The following is a 17,253-nucleotide window of genomic DNA, read 5'->3' on the forward strand; positions in this document are numbered from 1 at the left end:
CAACAGTAGAAATAACATGGCCTCTTCCAGAGGGCTTCAGGTGTTTCAGGCTGGGAGGAGAGGGCCTCAAAGTGCTTCAGGCTGGGAAAAGGGGAAGAAAAATGCATAGGGTTTGGGCTGGGTTCACTGGGCAGGCCAGATCTGTCCTCCTGGAGCGCACCCCTGCCCAAATATCCAGCTCTCAGTCCTGTGGACCTTAATAAGGATCCATGCACAAGAAGCCGCCATTCACTGTGTGCCAGGTAATAAGAGAAAGAAGCTGATACTGGCTGGCAATTAGGAGGAGAGGAAGCTCTTTGTTCCAAAGGAGACAAGGGGATTAATTACTGCCTCTGCTGCTGCCAGCCTGCTTAAAGACAGAAGAGGCAGTCCCCTTTCCAGTTGCTATTCCAGCCTGAGACCTAACTGGAATTGCAGCTTCTCTTAATACCTTCACTGTCACTGCTGCTCCTTCTTTCATAGTGTGATCATATATTCTGACCTACCTTCTGCATCAGCTTCATAGGTAAACTGGCAGGTATTGAAAGGTCTGGGACAGAGCAGTGAGCCTTGGGGCACACATCCCAGCATGCCTGCTACTGCCTGGGGATCTTTAACAGCAGAAGCTGCAGTTGCAGACTGGAGCAGCTTTACCAGGAGGCCTGAAGGAAGTCTCATATCTATAGGGCTTCCTGCCATTTAGGCAAGCACAGCTGGCATGAGACTCGGGGTCAGGGAAGTGTTTGGGAGCATAATCAGGAAAGACTCCTGAAAGAAAAGAGCACATCCTCTTCCTTCCCAGCTGGGGAAGCTTGGAAACCCTCTGCTGGTTAGTTCCGTGTTGCAAGTTCCTTCGCTCTCTGGGGACAACCTTTGTTAACAGAGGAAGCCGTGAGGGGGCCCACAGTGCAGTGTAGGTAGGACTTTATTGTCCTGCCCTGTCTGAAGAACCTGCTCACATAGATCCATAGGTCCCCAGCTCGTGGACTAGATTCTTCCCCATCTGGAGAAACTAGAAACAAGTTGGACTTCCTGACTAGTCCCAACCCCTACCCACTACCTGGCACCTGCTACATACCTTTCTGAAATTTCAGACTGAACTGTTGGGAAGGAGCAGGGTTTTCTACAGCCCTTCAGCTTTGCCAGGGTAGGGAGGACAAGCAGGGAGAGTGGATTTCAAGCTAGTGAGACAAAATGTAGAGTTCAGGATAAAAAACTGGAACAGGCTAATGTGTCATAAAATGGCTCTCTAGTTTTGGCCTGCTAAGTGACCCGGGAAACAACTCAGCTCCTCCAACAGTTACTCACAAGTGGATGGGATGATGCTGTTCACCACAACCGGGTCTGAAGTTAAATGCGTTTAGTACAAAGCATTAAGTGAACACTCCCTCAGCTGAACTAATGCTGTACACCTCTGACTAAAGAACAGTGACACACACATGTGGATTTTATTTCCTGCCCTCTGAGTCACTATTGAAGGGATGCCATGCCAGTCCATGTCTCTTGGAGCTTGAGAAAGCAAGAAGCCTAGCCTAGTGATCAGAGCAGGGGTTTGGAAACCAATGCTCCAAAGCTGGCTTTGACAGAGTCTTTGTGATAATACTATATCTATATTATGAAAGCATCCAGAGCTTGCACAGCTCTAGGCATGGAAGAGAAAGTCCCCCAAAGAGTTTAACTCCAAACAAACAAAACAGGGAATGGAGAGAAGAAAGCCACGTGCCCTGCCAAAGGTCACACAGTAAATCTGTGGCAGGAGTGAGATTTGAACCCAGAGCTCCTAAGACCCAGCCTATTGTATATACACATTCCTCATCTTACTTCTCTGACTTAGTTCTTACACTGATGAAGTGGAAATGATGATCATTACAGATGGTGCCACTAGTTCTATTATTAATGCTGCCTGGCACTTTCCCCCAGAAGAACATGACTTCACTCATATCCAGTGCAGGCAATCACGCAATTAAAACCATATTGTAATCCATTTCCATATGTGGAGGCAAATTAAGGTTGCATAAGCAATCTGGACTTTAGTCATAATAATATTCTCTTTAACATGGTGTTTTCTGTGTGCAATAGAGCATATAGGCCAATGTTAGGCTCTTGTTGTCACTTTGACTGTATGGCATTAAACTATTACTATGACAAATAAAATCTGGAAAAGCAGTTTGGAAGAGGTTGTAATACTTGGTGTCATTTTTCCCCTGCCAAGTGATTACACTTAATTGGACTCTGAATCACAATATTTCTAGACAACTTGTACTTATTTTAAATTCTGTTAACAGCAGGTAGGGGTGCAATTAAATTGCAAAATGAGTCTTGTGCTGCCATTTATAAACATCACCGTTCAGATGATCAAATACTGTGTTCTTTCCCTAAACCTACATAGTTGGGTGTGCAGGAGACTTTTATGGCTTGGAATTGTTTTAATCTTTAAAGATGGTTTGGTTTATTTAAATGAGGAATTAGGATGTATGCACCTGTGATGCCATTTACATTCAAACGACAAGCTGACTGCTCATGAATATTGAGCACTGGCATTTCGTGACAAGAAGCCAAGCACAGAGTTAGCGCTGGGCAAAGAACTAAACCAACATCAACTGCAGATCCCTTGAGGAAAGGCTGCATCAGACAGTTGTGTACACAGCTACGCTAGTTTATTTTAGGTAATGTCGGGACAACAGAGGCCTCCCTGAACAGCAATGCATATGCCCAATGTTTGACAAGATGCTACTTGATTAAATAACATTGTGAAAACAGACTGAGGGGGGGGCCAGGGGTCCCCCTCAGCTTGTGTAGCACCATCTTCCCTAGATGGATGCTGTTAACATTTTCATAGCTTCAGCTGCAATCTTGCCTTCCCCTTGTCCCTATCTCCTTTACCTTGACTCTATAAAGAGTTTGGGGGGAAACTCACATGCACACAAGTACTTGGATTTGACACCAGAGTTGTGAGCAGATTTAATTCCTGATGCAGGAGTTGCACTCCCACTTCATCAGCAGCATTCATAGTCTATGGCTGAATCTTTCGAAGCTGATTCAGCCAAATCAATTTGGGACAGTGATCCAAATCTTTGAATCAAATCACTGTCCTCCAAATCAGCTGAATCCAAATTGAATACTTCCCTATTCGCACAGGAAAACTCTGTGGGGCTCCTGGGCCTCTTGCTCTATTAAAGCGCAGAGTGCAAACCTCATAAAGATTTACCTCTAAGCCCACCTTAGGCACTGGTTTAATTGGGACCAGCACAGAGGACTCTTCCACAACTTACTGGGGATATGGGGACTACTTTTTGTGGCTGTTCTGCTGCCAGTTTCCAGTGCAGACCCATTTTAAGATTTCAGTAGAATAGGAGACCATTTGTCATCCCCTGCCTTGCCAGGATGAACTTCAAACCATCTATGATTTAGGAAAAGCTGTCACATAAGCTTCCTGCCCCCATGAAATGTATGTATGATCTGCTGAGAGCAAGTGGATGAACAGTATAAGTACGGTTTGAACTGCGTTAACCAAAACGGCTGCCATCCCTTAGTTGTGGTATTCTTAACAGAGGCCACATTTACAGGGACCCTGTCACTGCACCTATAAACCCACTTGACAGTCTCTCCTCTGCTGAGATCTGTGCAAAGAGGATGACAGGACCACAAAGTTCCCGCCACAGTACAAAGTGACGGCAACCCTTAAGTTGCTCTACCTGGTGACAGTTTACTTTATTCCATAGGACTGCAAACTGCTATATGCACTGCCCAAACCTCAGCCTGTGTACAGTGCAATGGGACCCCCTCTAGGGTAGTGCCCAGAGAGCAACCTAACAAATGCAATCATCAAGGGCAGCACACCAGCCAAGAATTCAGAAAACAGCACTCGATTCTGCTCCAGTATTGTCCCCTATCCCAGCTAACATCCTCCTTGCTGTCACCATGAACAGCTGGCAGAGAATCCAGCCCCAATTACTCCCCACACCAAGGGAATTCTGAGCTAGGAAAATAGGCCCAGATATTGGCCTCTTTGTGCCCCTCAGGCAGGGCAAAGAGGATGGGTCCAGAGGCAAGAATCAGACTCATTAGCTGTATTAGCGCCTAAGGCACAGTGAAGGAGGCCAGCTGAAAATTTAGCTCAGTACTTCCCTCCCCGCCCCCCATCCGTGCACACAAACCCACAGTATGTTTTGGCTCAAATTTTCTTGCAGCTTGGACAATAGGCTGCACTTTTCAGCCTGAACTTAGCCTGCCCACCCTTGAGTTTGAACTGCACAGTGTCTTTAATCTTCTCACATGAAAGGCTAATACACTGAAATAAAGAGCTCACAAAGGAGAGCTTTCGTCAGCCCAGCTTTGGTCACCTCGAGTTTCAATGGCCTGGAAAAGGCAGAATCTGTAGACAAGCAGAGTGGAGCAGTCAATACTGCAGAGAGGAGTGATTGATGAGATACAAAGGACAGGTTTGCAGAATGATCAATGGGATGCAAAGAGCTTACACAGGGAAACATGAGCTAAATGAAGAGCAAACTGAACCTATTATATCTGCCTGTCTCCTCACCAAACATGTACACAACCAGAAAAATTTGTCAGCAGTGGGGAAGCACTTGGAGCTCCCTTGGGGTGAAAGTCACTCCACACATCTCGGGTCACTGAACTCTGAGCATCTCTCCCCTCTGTCCCCAGCCTTGTACACAGCATGGGCACTCAACACATTTATTGCAGAGCCCAAACAATTGCTAAAGATGGGGAAAATATGGAGATCCATTATTCATGGCCAAGAATCAGAGTGCAGCTCAAGGCAATCTGTATTACCGCACAAGGTATAACAACTTGTCACTTCACGTTGTGGATGGACCGCCTTGCTGGGCTCAGTGTACAATAAATGTAGCGTTTGCTATTGTCGGATGCTCCCGTGTGATTTTTCACCAAGGCCTTTTGCCAATTAGCTGTTACTGTGAGAAAAAAGGAATTGTTACCTTTGTTACAAATGACTGTAAAGCCTGACACTCCTTTTAAGGAACACAGATCCATTTCCCTTAGGCATTAGCTGTCAGGGAAGGCTCAACTACCAAAATACCTGTTTCAACTGAGCTACAAGCACAACTCAAATCAAATTAGAAGATGATGATGCTGAATGAGAAGTCAGACATGTGAGCAAAGCAGAGAGAGAGAGAGAGAAAACAAAACACACACATACAAAAGCAAGCCAGAGGAGATAAGGAAAACAGGCAAAATGGAAAACCCCCCCAGAAAACTCTAAAGTATCCCAGGGTCATAGTTTCATAGTAGCTAGAGTCGGAAGGGACCTAGGTAGATCATCTAGTCCGACCCCCTGCCTTGGCAGGAAAGAGCACCGGGGTCAGATGACCCCGGCAAGGTGCTCATCTAACTTCCTTTTAAAAACCCCCAGGCTAGAAGCCTGCACCACTTCCCCTGGAAGCCGGCTCCAGGCCCTAGCCGCCCTGACTGTGAAGTAGCGCCTCCTAATATCTAATCTAAACCTACCCTCCGCCAGCTTGTGACCGTTATTCCTGGTCACTCCTGGCAGCGCACGGGGGAACAGGGACTCCCCCAATACCTGCTGATCCCCCCTGACCAGTTTGTAGCAGGCCACAAGGTCCCCCCTTAACCTTCTCTTGTGGAGGCTAAACAGGTTCAGGTCCCGTAGCCTCTCCTCATAAGGCCTGCCCTGCTGACCCCTGATCATACGAGTGGCCCTCCTCTGGACTCTTTCCATATCGTCCACGTCCCTCTTGAAGTGTGGCGCCCAGAACTGGACGCAGTACTCCAGCTGCGGCCTGACCAGTGCCGCATAGAGGGGGAGGATCACCCCCCTGGACCTGCTCGAGATGCATCTGTGGATGCATGACAGGGTACGGTTGGCCTTCTTGACTGCCTCCCCACACTGCCGGCCCATGTTCATCGTGGAGTCAATGACGACTCCAAGATCCTTTTCCGTCTCCGTGCTGGCAAGAGGGGAGTTCCCCAACCTGTAAGTGTGGTGCCGGTTCTTCCTCCCCATGTGCAACACCTTGCACTTATCAGTGTTAAACCCCATCCTATTCTCATCCGCCCACCGTTGCAACCTGTCAAGGTCAGCTTGTAGCCTATTGCACCCTTCTAGTGCACCCACATCCCCCCACATCTTAGTGTCATCAGCAAACTTGAACAGGGTGCTTTCTACCCCCTCATCCAAGTCACTGATGAAGATGTTGAACAGCGCGGGCCCGAGGACCGAGCCCTGGGGGACCCACTGCCCACGTCCTTCCAGGTCGAGAAGAACCCATCCACTACCACCCTCTGGGTGCGGCCCTCCAACCAGTTAGCGACCCATTTGACCGTGTGGGCATCGACACCACAGTCTCCCAGCTTTTTGATGAGGACAGGGTGAGAGACAGTGTCGAAAGCCTTCCGGAAGTCCAGAAAGACTACATCCACAGCAACCCCTGCGTCTAATGATTTGGTGACCTGATCGTAAAAGGCCACCAGGTTGGTCTGACAAGACCTGCCACTGATGAACCCATGTTGGTTGCCCCTGAGCGTGCATTCCCCCGCAAGGCCCTCCTGGATGTGTGCCAGGATAATTTTTTCAAAGAGCTTACCCAGGATTGTGGTAAGACTAACTGGCCTGTAATTTCCCGGGTCCTCTTTTTTTCCCTTTTTGAAGATAGGGACCACATTGGCCCTCTTCCAGTCCTCCGGCACCTCACCAGAGCACCACGAGTGCTCATAGAGCCGCGCCAGGGGTCCCGCAATGACCTCGGCCAGTTCCTGTAGAACCCTAGGGTGAAGATCGTCCGGACCAGCGGGCTTGAACACGTCCAGCCTCTCCAGAAGTACCCTAACTAACTCCTCGCTAACCCCTGGCCCAGGCGTGTCTCTCCCGGGGCCCGAGGGGGGCCCAGCAGGGAGGTGGCTGAACTGGTCCCTACTTAGGAAGACAGAGGCAAAGAAATCGTTAAATATGTTAGCTTTGTCATCTGGCATGACGACTAAGCCCATCGTGTCCTGCAGGGGCCCCACATTACCCGGGACCCTCTTTTTACCCCCTGTGTATTTGAAGAAGGACTTCTTATTGTCCTTAATCCGGGAAGCTAGTCCTATCTCCAACTCTGCCTTGGCCTTCCTGACTGCCCCCCTACATCCTCGGGCGACTGTAACATAGTCCTTCTTGGTGATGACCCCATCCCTCCATTGGGTGTATGCCTCCCTTTTAGCAAGGAGACATTCCCGGATGCTCCTAGTGAGCCATGGGGGTTTATGTGCCCTCCTGCTCCCTTTGACCCTTGTTGGGATTACCTCCCTTTGGGCATGGAGGATCGTCTCCTTAAGGAGCAACAACTCACCTTGGACATCTGGCTCCCTTCCCCTCTGGGTCCTCAGCGCTTCCCCAACGATCCTCCTTAGCTTGTTGAAGTCAGCCCTCCTAAAGTCTAGGGCTGTTGCCTTGCTGCAGCCCTTTGCCACCTTACGCTGGATGGTGAATTCCAGCAAGCGATGATCACTGTCTCCCAGGTGGCCCATCACCCGCAGCCCCCTCACCAGGTCATCACCCGTGGCCAGCACCAGGTCCAACAAGGCGTCTCCCCTGGTGGGGCTGTGCACCTCCTGGGTTAGATGGAGGTCCTGCACTCTGGCTAAGAACCGACGTGAGCGGTCAGACTTGGCTGACTGCTCTTCCCAGCAGATGTCTGGGAAGTTCAGGTCCCCCATGATGACCACATCCTTAGCCCTCACTGCCTCTGTGAGCTGACCTAAGTATTCCCAGTCGAGCTCTTCTCCCTGGTTGGGAGGTCTATAGTAGACTCCCACCGTTAAGTCTCTATCCCCTGGACTGCCTTTTACTCTAACCCAGAGCACCTCAGAGTGCCCCCCCTCTATCCCCTTGCTAATTGACGAGGAAGTATATTCCTCCTTGATGTAGAGTGCTACTCCTCCACCTTTCCTTCCTATCCTGTCCCTCCTGTATAGCCTATAGCCCTTGACACTCACCGCCCAGTCATGCGATGAGTCCCACCACGTTTCTGTGATCCCCACTATGTCAGGGCTGGTGACAGCTAGGAGGAGGGCGAGTTCCTCCTGCTTCTTCCCCATACTTCGAGCATTCGTGTAGAGGCATTTGAGGCCTCCAACGGTTGTGCCCACTGACCCCCTAGTCTGAGCAATGCCCCGTCCCCCATCACTTACCTGTTTCTCCCTTTTGACCATTGGTCTGGGCTCGCTGGCTGTTGCTGGGACTGGTAGTTCATCGTCTCCTCCGCCCTCATCTTCCCCCTCCCCCAATGAGCCTAGTTTAAAGCCCGCCGAAGGAGGTTCACCAACCTGGAAGAGAACACACGCTTACCTTTAGGGGAAAGGTGGAGCCCATCCCATCCCAGCATGTCTCTCATCACGATGTGCCGGTCATGGCTGAGGAAGCCAATGCCCGCCTCGAAGCACCATTCATGTAGCCTCCAGTTGGTCTCCGCTATGCCCATCTCGTGGCGTCTGCCTCGACCGCTCACTGGCAGGATGGAAGAGAAGACCGCCTGTGCGCCCATCTCCCTCAGCACGCCTCCCAGAGCATGGTAGTCCTCCATCAGGCGATCAGGGGCTCTCCTGGCCGCATCGTTAGTACCCACATGGACAAGGACCATGGGGTAATAATCGGTGGGCTGGATGATGGACTGGAGCATCCCCTTCACATCCTGAATCTTCGCTCCGGGCAGGCAGTAGACCTCACGTGCTGAGGGATCCTGGCAACAGATGGGGCCCTCCGTACCTCTCAGGATGGAGTCACCAATCACGATGACATGACGCTTCCTCCTCTTAGGCCTCTTGACTCCCACTGCCCGCACAGGACATTGTGTGCGCAGTCTCCTCCCTGGTATCTTTCCTCCCTGGGTCATTCTTAAACTAGCCATGGTGATGCCCTGCTCTATTCTAGAGCTCAGTTGGACAGCATACCTAGGAAGTAGGATGCCCAAATTCAATACTTTCCTCAGCACGAGGGGATACAAATCTACATCTCCCTTGAGAGTCCCCTACAGCTGATTTGGGGTGGGGGAACTTTTTACTCCTCCTGAAACAGAGCTACTGTGCAGAAAAGAAATTAAGGGCATGTCTACCCTGAGGCATGTGGAGGTGTCCAAGTCAGTGCTAACTACCCTTCTGGGCCACACAGGTGACTTTGGTGGAGCAGCACATGGTTTGCAGCTTAGGCACACAGACACTGGGTTTTGCAGACTTGTCTAGGTGGTGATAGTTCTGGATATGAAATCAAGAAGAGGGAACTTTAAAAGCCAGGGAGACTTTACAGGTGAAGCCATGGGTGTGTAAGGAGTTACAGGGGATTAGGTCATTGCTCGTGGACTTGGGTACATGATGCCTTGCTGAAGAATTGCAGGGTGGGTCCTGGAGTACGAGACAGAACAGGCTCCCACCCTCACGGCCTGCACTGTTAAGAACTGCAGGAAGTTGGCAGGCTCCAAGAGGAGTCTCTTGGGTCAGGGCAGGGATCTGGAAGAGCTTAGAGAGGAAGAAGAAAAAATCTCTGGGAACAGCAGTTCCCATGGGGCAGAGAAACTACTGTATTTTGGCATTTTGCTGAAATGTTCATTTTACTCAATAAATTGAGGCCTAGCCTGAAACAGATTCTGGCATGACAACAGTCCTTCCTGGGCTGCTGTGTTGGCCAGCCAGCTTATTCATCCTTTAAGTGTATACTGGATGTCTGAGTAAATGATTAAGTCAATTGTTATAGCATCTAGTAGATCAATGGGTTGCTTATAACCTTTAACACCTGTAGGTGCTGTCCTTTTAACAGTCTGTAACATGCTTGTAACACTGACCCTTTTTAAACAGAATCTTATTATAAAGCGAGACCAATGTTTGAAGAGAAATCAATGAAGCTGCAGTTGCAGGAGCCATTATGGGTCAAACGTGTCTTTTCTCTCTAGGGGCTATTATTTCTCATGTGGTGATGGAGAGATCTGCGGGATCCCTTTATGAGGTCTTAGACACAACCAACGCCTGGAGACCTCGTGCGTGACGGGACTAGGACTTGCACAAAGGATCGTACAAGCCATTAGAGCCCCACCATGAAGTCTGCCCCCAGAGCTGCGAAGAGAAGCACTCGTTCCAATCGTAGCGATGAGATGGTAACATTTAATCATTACCCACAGGGACAGGATTTGAACCAGCAACCTAGAGGGGAAAGGTTTTGTGGCCTACTACCAATCCTCTGAGCCAGTCATTCTAGGCTCACACTGCAGTGCTGTGGACATGAAATGCACCTGTATGTAAGCTGGTTACTTTGGTCAAGCTAGCCCTGCTCAGGGCACAGAGACCTTTATATTTTTCAAGAATTGTACTTACCTTGTTGAGCTCACCTGCAACAGCAGTATATGAGCAAGGAGTGGGAGGTGCTGCTAAGATATTTGTTCCCTTCAGGGCCATTCTTTGATCTTCCTATTTCTTTTCAGGCATGGCAGGTCAGCTGGAACATTTACAATTCCCTTTGCTGTGTTATAGGCATTTCTTGGGGGGATGTTTTGCCATCAGCCCTCTACCTGTGATTTCGCAAGAACTGTATTCAGGAGATGAAGTCATTGTCCTCATTAGAGCTGTACAGTAATGTCTCAGGCCAGGCCTATGACACGCGTTGCCCAGGCGATGACCGAGAGCAAGGGGAAGAGAGAATTAATATGAAAATCATCATGTAGGAGAGAACGTGAACAAGAGTTCAGAGACTGCAGCAGTTATAACCCTCTAGCTGTTCCCGATCTACATCCATGTCCATTGTGTATGCTTTCCCCTCAGTATTTAGTCTTTTCCCCCTTAAAAAAAAAAAAAAAAAAAAAAAAAGACGGTCTGTCACAGAAAACCAGTCACGACAGAGCATTTTATAATGAATCCTGTATGCATTGCTCAATTGCAAAAGCAAACTTTAACCTGTCTCACATGTACAACCTAAGGGCCCCCCCTCCTCACCTCTATTAGCCTGACACCTGGGCGTGATGGAAAGCCCTCCAATTAACAAAGTAAACACACACAGCCAAAGGCTCTTGAGCAACCCTACAGGGAACACATTTGTGCTATCCTAACACTGGCTTCAGGATACCTAGTGAGGAACCAGTGGGCTGGAAAGAACCAATTCTACATTAAGATGCACTTCTGACCTTGAGACAAGGTCCCTTCTGTGTACAGCATAACTTGGGCACATGGTCTGGCAGAGAAGCAAAGCTGGAAAAGAAGTTCCAGCAATTCCATTTCAGGCTAATGGCTACGGCAGGTGTCAGAGATCAAGGGACAGCTTCTACAGTTCAAGGGACCCAGGAATTTGTAGCTAAACATGTTCTTAATCCTACAATGAATGAGCATATCTTTTCAGCACATAGCATAACCAGATTTCCCTCTAGAGGCTCTTCCATGAGATATTACAGTAACAACCTTTGTGAGCAGGATGCTTACTTTGGGTCCTGAATCCATACCAGTAATTTAGAGCATCTCTCCTTTGCCTTACTTCCCCTTGGGAGTCTCTCTTGCATAGTCTATAAATAAAGTAGCTAAAACTCTGCTGTCAAATGGCTGTTTGCAATTCATCCCTGCAACATATGAGAGGTGTCCTGTCCATTTTCCTCATCCGGACAGAGGGGCTGAACATTAGAAAGCCAAGTACAAGTTCTTCAGCAGTTGTGAGAACAAGCTCCCTTTTGTCTTTAATAGAAATAATGGGATTCATTCACATGCTTATAATACATAAAATAAATAACAGCTCAGTAACAGCTTTGCCAGCCAAACGCTTAATATAATTTTCTTTTCTTGTTCCCTTGTATTGGCACATGTGGATTCACAAAGACTTTAATAAGCTGGAAAGGTGCCAGACCCATTTCTGTCTCATTAAAAAAATATATCATTGCACTGACAAAGATAATTTTCTCTCACGTCACCAGTCCATTCACTTGCTGAATTAAAACCCAACTGACAGACAATCAATCTTTAATGGGCTTTGAATCTCCTTTCCAGGCAGTGTAGGTATGTGGAAGTTATTCATAAAAGTGATCAGAGGTTTGTTTTTTTTTAAATAGTTACTCTAACCTCAAAGTCATTTACAACCTCTTAAAGGATAAAGCCAATTACTGTTAATAATTAAAATAGCCAAAATGTTATTAGCAACAGCCACAGGCCATACAAAATACCCCTTTTGTCTTTCAGAATAGTGCTCAGTCTGGAGTGTATTGCGGGTTGCGCCAGCAGTCACTAAGTCAGTGACATCCAATGTAAACGGCACCAAGTGCTGCAGAGATCTGTGCTCTTACTTTGGGTGTGGACACATGCTGTTAAGACCACATGTACAAAACAAGAGGCGTGTTTCCTAAGGATACATCTAATTGCCTAGCTTAACCATGGAAAACATGTTGCTTTTCAACTTGATATAGCCTTAATGCCAAATATACTTCTTTCTGCTAACCCAGAGGATACATGGCTCCTGTACACACTTATACAATTATTCACATTTGGGCAGATTTACATTTTGTTTTAAAAATGATAAAGAAAGATACACCTCTTACCTTGTGTATTGTGAATAAAAAATATTTAAGCTAAACTGCATGTGAATAAAACTTATTCAGATTTAACCAAATCCTTTTTACCAGCAGTTTAAGTGCACAAAGACAACCTGAAAGAATTGTTGGCATAACTGATGGATGGCATACTAACACATTCGTCTTTTAAAAAGGTAGGCAGCTACCATTAACATTCTCCTAAGCCTTGAAGCACAGTAAGTGCTTGACCCCTCTGCTTCTTCGCTGTCACAGTTTAATTTTGGTTAAACAGTGCTATTCGTTTACAGTTTGTCCAGAGGAATAAAATAGGTATTCATATGGTCAGAATTGTTTGTATTTTCTTTATACCTATGCCAATTACGTTGGAAACATGGATGGTGCCTTGGGTCAATCCGGTATCTTTTATTAGACCAAGTGAGTCGTTGGAGAAATACATCTTAGCAAGCTTTCGGGTAAAAAGCCTTCATCAGGCTGAGGAAGCACCTGCAGTTGGTGTGCGCGCTCTTCCTGGATGGAATGAACAGTAAAGAAGCCAGAGGCTGGCATGCAATGCAGGCAAGAAAGCCAGTCAGTGGAAATGGAGGCGTCAGGGGGCAATGTAGCTGGTAAAAGTGGAGAGGCACCTGGCAAGTCAAACGGCTTCCAGGTTGCCCAACCTCCAAATTGACTCAGAGGTTTTTATGGGTCTCCCAATTTGATTCAGATTCGAGGATTCAGCCTCCAAAATCGGGCCAGATCTTCTCCGAATTGAATTGGCGACCAAAGCTTTGATGGATGGATGCAGCTAGCTACAATTTTCTTTATTACTTGTCAAATAGGCTAGTTTTTAAATAAATAGTTCATGAGTCATCTACCAAATTTAACTTTTTTTTCTCCGGGGAGAATTAGTTTTGATCCTCCTGCTCTTCTGGAGGGCTGAAGTATTTTACTTTCATCAACTTTTTCCCTCTTCCTATTCAGTCTTTAGGTAAAGGGACACACCAAATGAACACAGCATCCCTGTTACAGAATTTATGTTCACTTTATTAACTTTCTAAGCTTTCTTCTAATTTTTCAGCCTTATTTAAATGGAAGGGCTATAGATCACAGTAAGTGAGACTTTAACTTGACTTGTCAATTTTAGATTTTTCATCATGGCTTATTCATAAAAAAGGATTTAAATAATTTTGGATTTAAAGGAAGTTCCAATTTTTTAAAATGTTTTTCAATCCTGCCCTGAACGAAGGTCTAGTCTCCTAAGGCTCATACACTGAGAACAAGCACACGCTCAGTTACATCACTCAGTTCTTTGCACCACCTGGTGAATTCCAACTGCAAGTTCAACATGAATTGCCAGAGAGCAAGGCACAAGGGACCAGCTCTGCTTTCATCTCCTCCTCAGGAGTTATCATAGAAAGAAAAAAAGAGACTGTCATCTATTCCTGTAATAGATTTGTTTTGTTCTCCCCAACAGAAAATGCTATCAAAGATGGCAAATCTAGCCATGGATCTCAATTCCATACAACTACATCATTCTACCCATTAGTGACCATATGAAGACTCTGGAGGAAAACAATTCCTTGACTTGCCTTTGAGTTTAGGCAGGCAAGGAACAGCCAGGCAGCCAAAATGTGCTGATTCCAAGCGCTGGAGCAGGCCACGTCTCCAGCTTCCAGAGCAGTGGTCACCAACCGGTGGGTATCCATCCACTGGTAGACCTTGGAGCCTCTTGCGGTAGATCTGAACCACACGTGCCCCAGCCCAGCAGGTCAGTCTCTGGGGGAGGGAAGGGGCCGGGCTACATTGAGGCCCCTGTGGTAAGGGACAGTGTCGTAGAGGCAGCAGTATGGGTAAGTTGAGTGGGGCCCCAGCCGTGTGGGACTTACCTGCTGGGGAGGCCCACCCCCAAATAATGTTTCTCCTTCTGTCTTGATCTGTCCCCCCTTCCCTCCCAACAGACTTACCTGCTGGGCAGGGGGTGGCAGTGCACAGTTGATCTTGGGTTGCTTTTAAACGCCAAAGGTGATCTCCTATTTAAAGAGGTTGGAGACTGCTGTTCTAAAGGCAGTACAAGCCACCGAACAGGAGCAAAAGTGAAACATGTAAACGGGTACTACAAGCCTGCCTACTCATTGTTGCAGGAAAAAGATGGGGGGAAAGACAACAGTATTACCTTCATTAAAAAGGGTACAAGTGGAACCATTGGGATACTCACAGATGGGAATGAGGAAAAGTTGGTAAGAAACCCTTGAGACAGATACTGCATCCCTCTCAGATAAAAAGCACACAGCTCCAAACTAGCCTTCTCCCCCATAACACATGCCCTAGCCTGACATCCTTGCCTATCAACACACAAAAAGCCATTCAGCATAAGCAAGCAGGAGCTTGCAAATGTGCAAAATCTTCCTTTTCCTTTGTGCAGTGGTTAAGCCTCCAGTTCCTCTCACCCAGCCCTCAAATCTGCTATCAGTTGTGTACTGTCAAACCTGAAAATCCTATGGCGAACTGTGATCGCAGCAACAGCATGAACCAAATTAAAACAGCTTCAACCAGGCATTGATTGTTGGGCTGCTCATTTTAAATGCAACAAAATCGTAACTTTAACATTTATCACACCATTTCACTCCACTGTGGAATTCAGCATCAAGGGGACTTGCCAAGGCATTTGTGTTGATTGCCTCCAAGGACATTGGGCCCTGAATCAATCAAGAAAGAGCAAGTTACTGGAAGCAGAACATGGGATTTTCCAAGTGTGCTCTTTGTTGGCCAAATTCCACCTTTACTGAAGTCAAAGGCAGTTTTATTGTTCATCCACTTATGAAATCTACTTGTGAAAAAGGAGCTTTACTGAAATGCAACAAAATCCACATACTTAAGCATGATGGAATCTGGTGCTCAGGAAAGGGAAGGAGCTCTAGCACGGGAGTGAACAAGCTCCTTCTGCCCCTCCTCACCCCTAATTCAATGCATCTTTAATAACAACTCACACCTGCCCTGCTACTCCAGTCCTGGACCTCTCCAGCAGATTAAATTTCCAAGAGACTGTGTGGAGCTGAATAGAAATGAGTTTTAATGTGCAAAAATGTACAGTAATAGCTCTGAGCAGAGCCCTGCCTGGGCACAGTTGTTCATTTATTATATTAGCATCCAACATGCATTAGATGCTTTCCAACCACAGCAGGAATCTTTGTGCAGAAAACCCCCCAACAAAACAACAAACTAATAAATTAACTTCACACACAAAAATAAATCCTAACAAACTTGGTCTGTACCAGTACTCTCTCTCAGCAAGCAACTGATATTTTAAAGTAACTTACCTCTGGGCCCTTCAAATCTTCAGATGCGTGCACGTGTGCGTCCACTACTGTATCTTACAGGGCTCGATTCTTCCTTCTGCTAAATGCAACATTAACACCCCATGACTCTCACCTTCATCCTTCGGTTTACTACAATGAGTTGACTTTCATTCTATTAAGAGCGTTCGATGGAACTTGGAACTGTTTTCTCTGCGATGAATTCTAATTACTCCAGAAACTCAATTGTTATCAATTCGATTATAAAAAACAAGCCGCCATTTTAGAACCATAACTGTGTTCAACGAGACTCCTAAGCAAGCATACAGAGCTGGCAGCTAAGCTAACACAATTAGCAGGCAAATCTTGTAACACTGTGGTAAGCGGCAGGGCCACAGCATCCCTGATAGCTATTTTCTGAACAAGAGCTGCAATGTTACAAACAGAATTAAGAGCAGAGGCTGGAGGGCAACCGATGTGATCCTGCTGTGAACAGATCGGACAAGGTTGGCTTCAGACACAGACGGAGTGATCTACATGTTCTAAAGCATGTAAAATAGAATTCAGTGATGCAAGTCAGGTGCTCAGTACAATTACTTGGTTCCAAAATAAATACATGGAAACTAAAAATGACAAACTGTAAGTCAAACAATTCTGTAGGAAATGAACTTGGAATAAAATATAGTTAACAGAAATACCACAATTAAACGCAGGAGTGAATAAAGGAGAGTTGGGGGATAGGAGGGGATTACAAACTAAACTCATTATTTCAATATTTATTTTAAAAGGAAGCTACAACATTTCAAGGCCTAAGTCTGATTGTGCACATTTACAAACACCAGAAGCAGATGCCCTGAAGTTGGCCTACCTTCTTAGAAAGATATTAGGTCAAAGTTTTTTCCACAGCAAACTAGTTGTTTGCCACACTGAAATGTTCGGTTAACCTAACAGTCAAGTGCGTTTTCCTAGACAAAGGAGGTAGTAAATGGTTACTGCCCTTATTTGAAATCGTGCCTCTCAGGCACCCTCCAACAATTTTGACAACAAATGGATGTGTTATGTGGGTACACCTGCCTAGAAGGAATAGCGAAGCCCCCCAGCAAGACGCGCTAGTGGAGTTATGGAGGAACAGAAAAACAGAGTCAGCATATGCCTAGTCAAACAAACTTTTCACTTGTTAAGCAGAGTGAACCAGCTATTTAACAGGACTTAAAATCTGTCAAAGGCTTTGATCTAGAAGAGATGGAGAATATGAAAAAAACCAGATGGGAGAAAAACACAAAGAGAAAAATAGCTTACTAAATACTTGCTGGAATGAAGGAAGCATCACTGAGCTTTTAGGAGTGGTCATACTATGCATACAGGGAGCACATCACTGGAGGAGTAGTATGAAGTGTTGAGACTAGCATGGTAGGTATTGGTTATATTCTGCCAACATCATAACTATCAAATTCAGAAGCATTTAAAATGCATGT

Source organism: Crocodylus siamensis, chromosome 7 (assembly GCF_052110815.1).
Source record: "Crocodylus siamensis isolate JL-2025a chromosome 7, ASM5211081v1, whole genome shotgun sequence".
Taxonomy (NCBI): domain Eukaryota; kingdom Metazoa; phylum Chordata; order Crocodylia; family Crocodylidae; genus Crocodylus; species Crocodylus siamensis.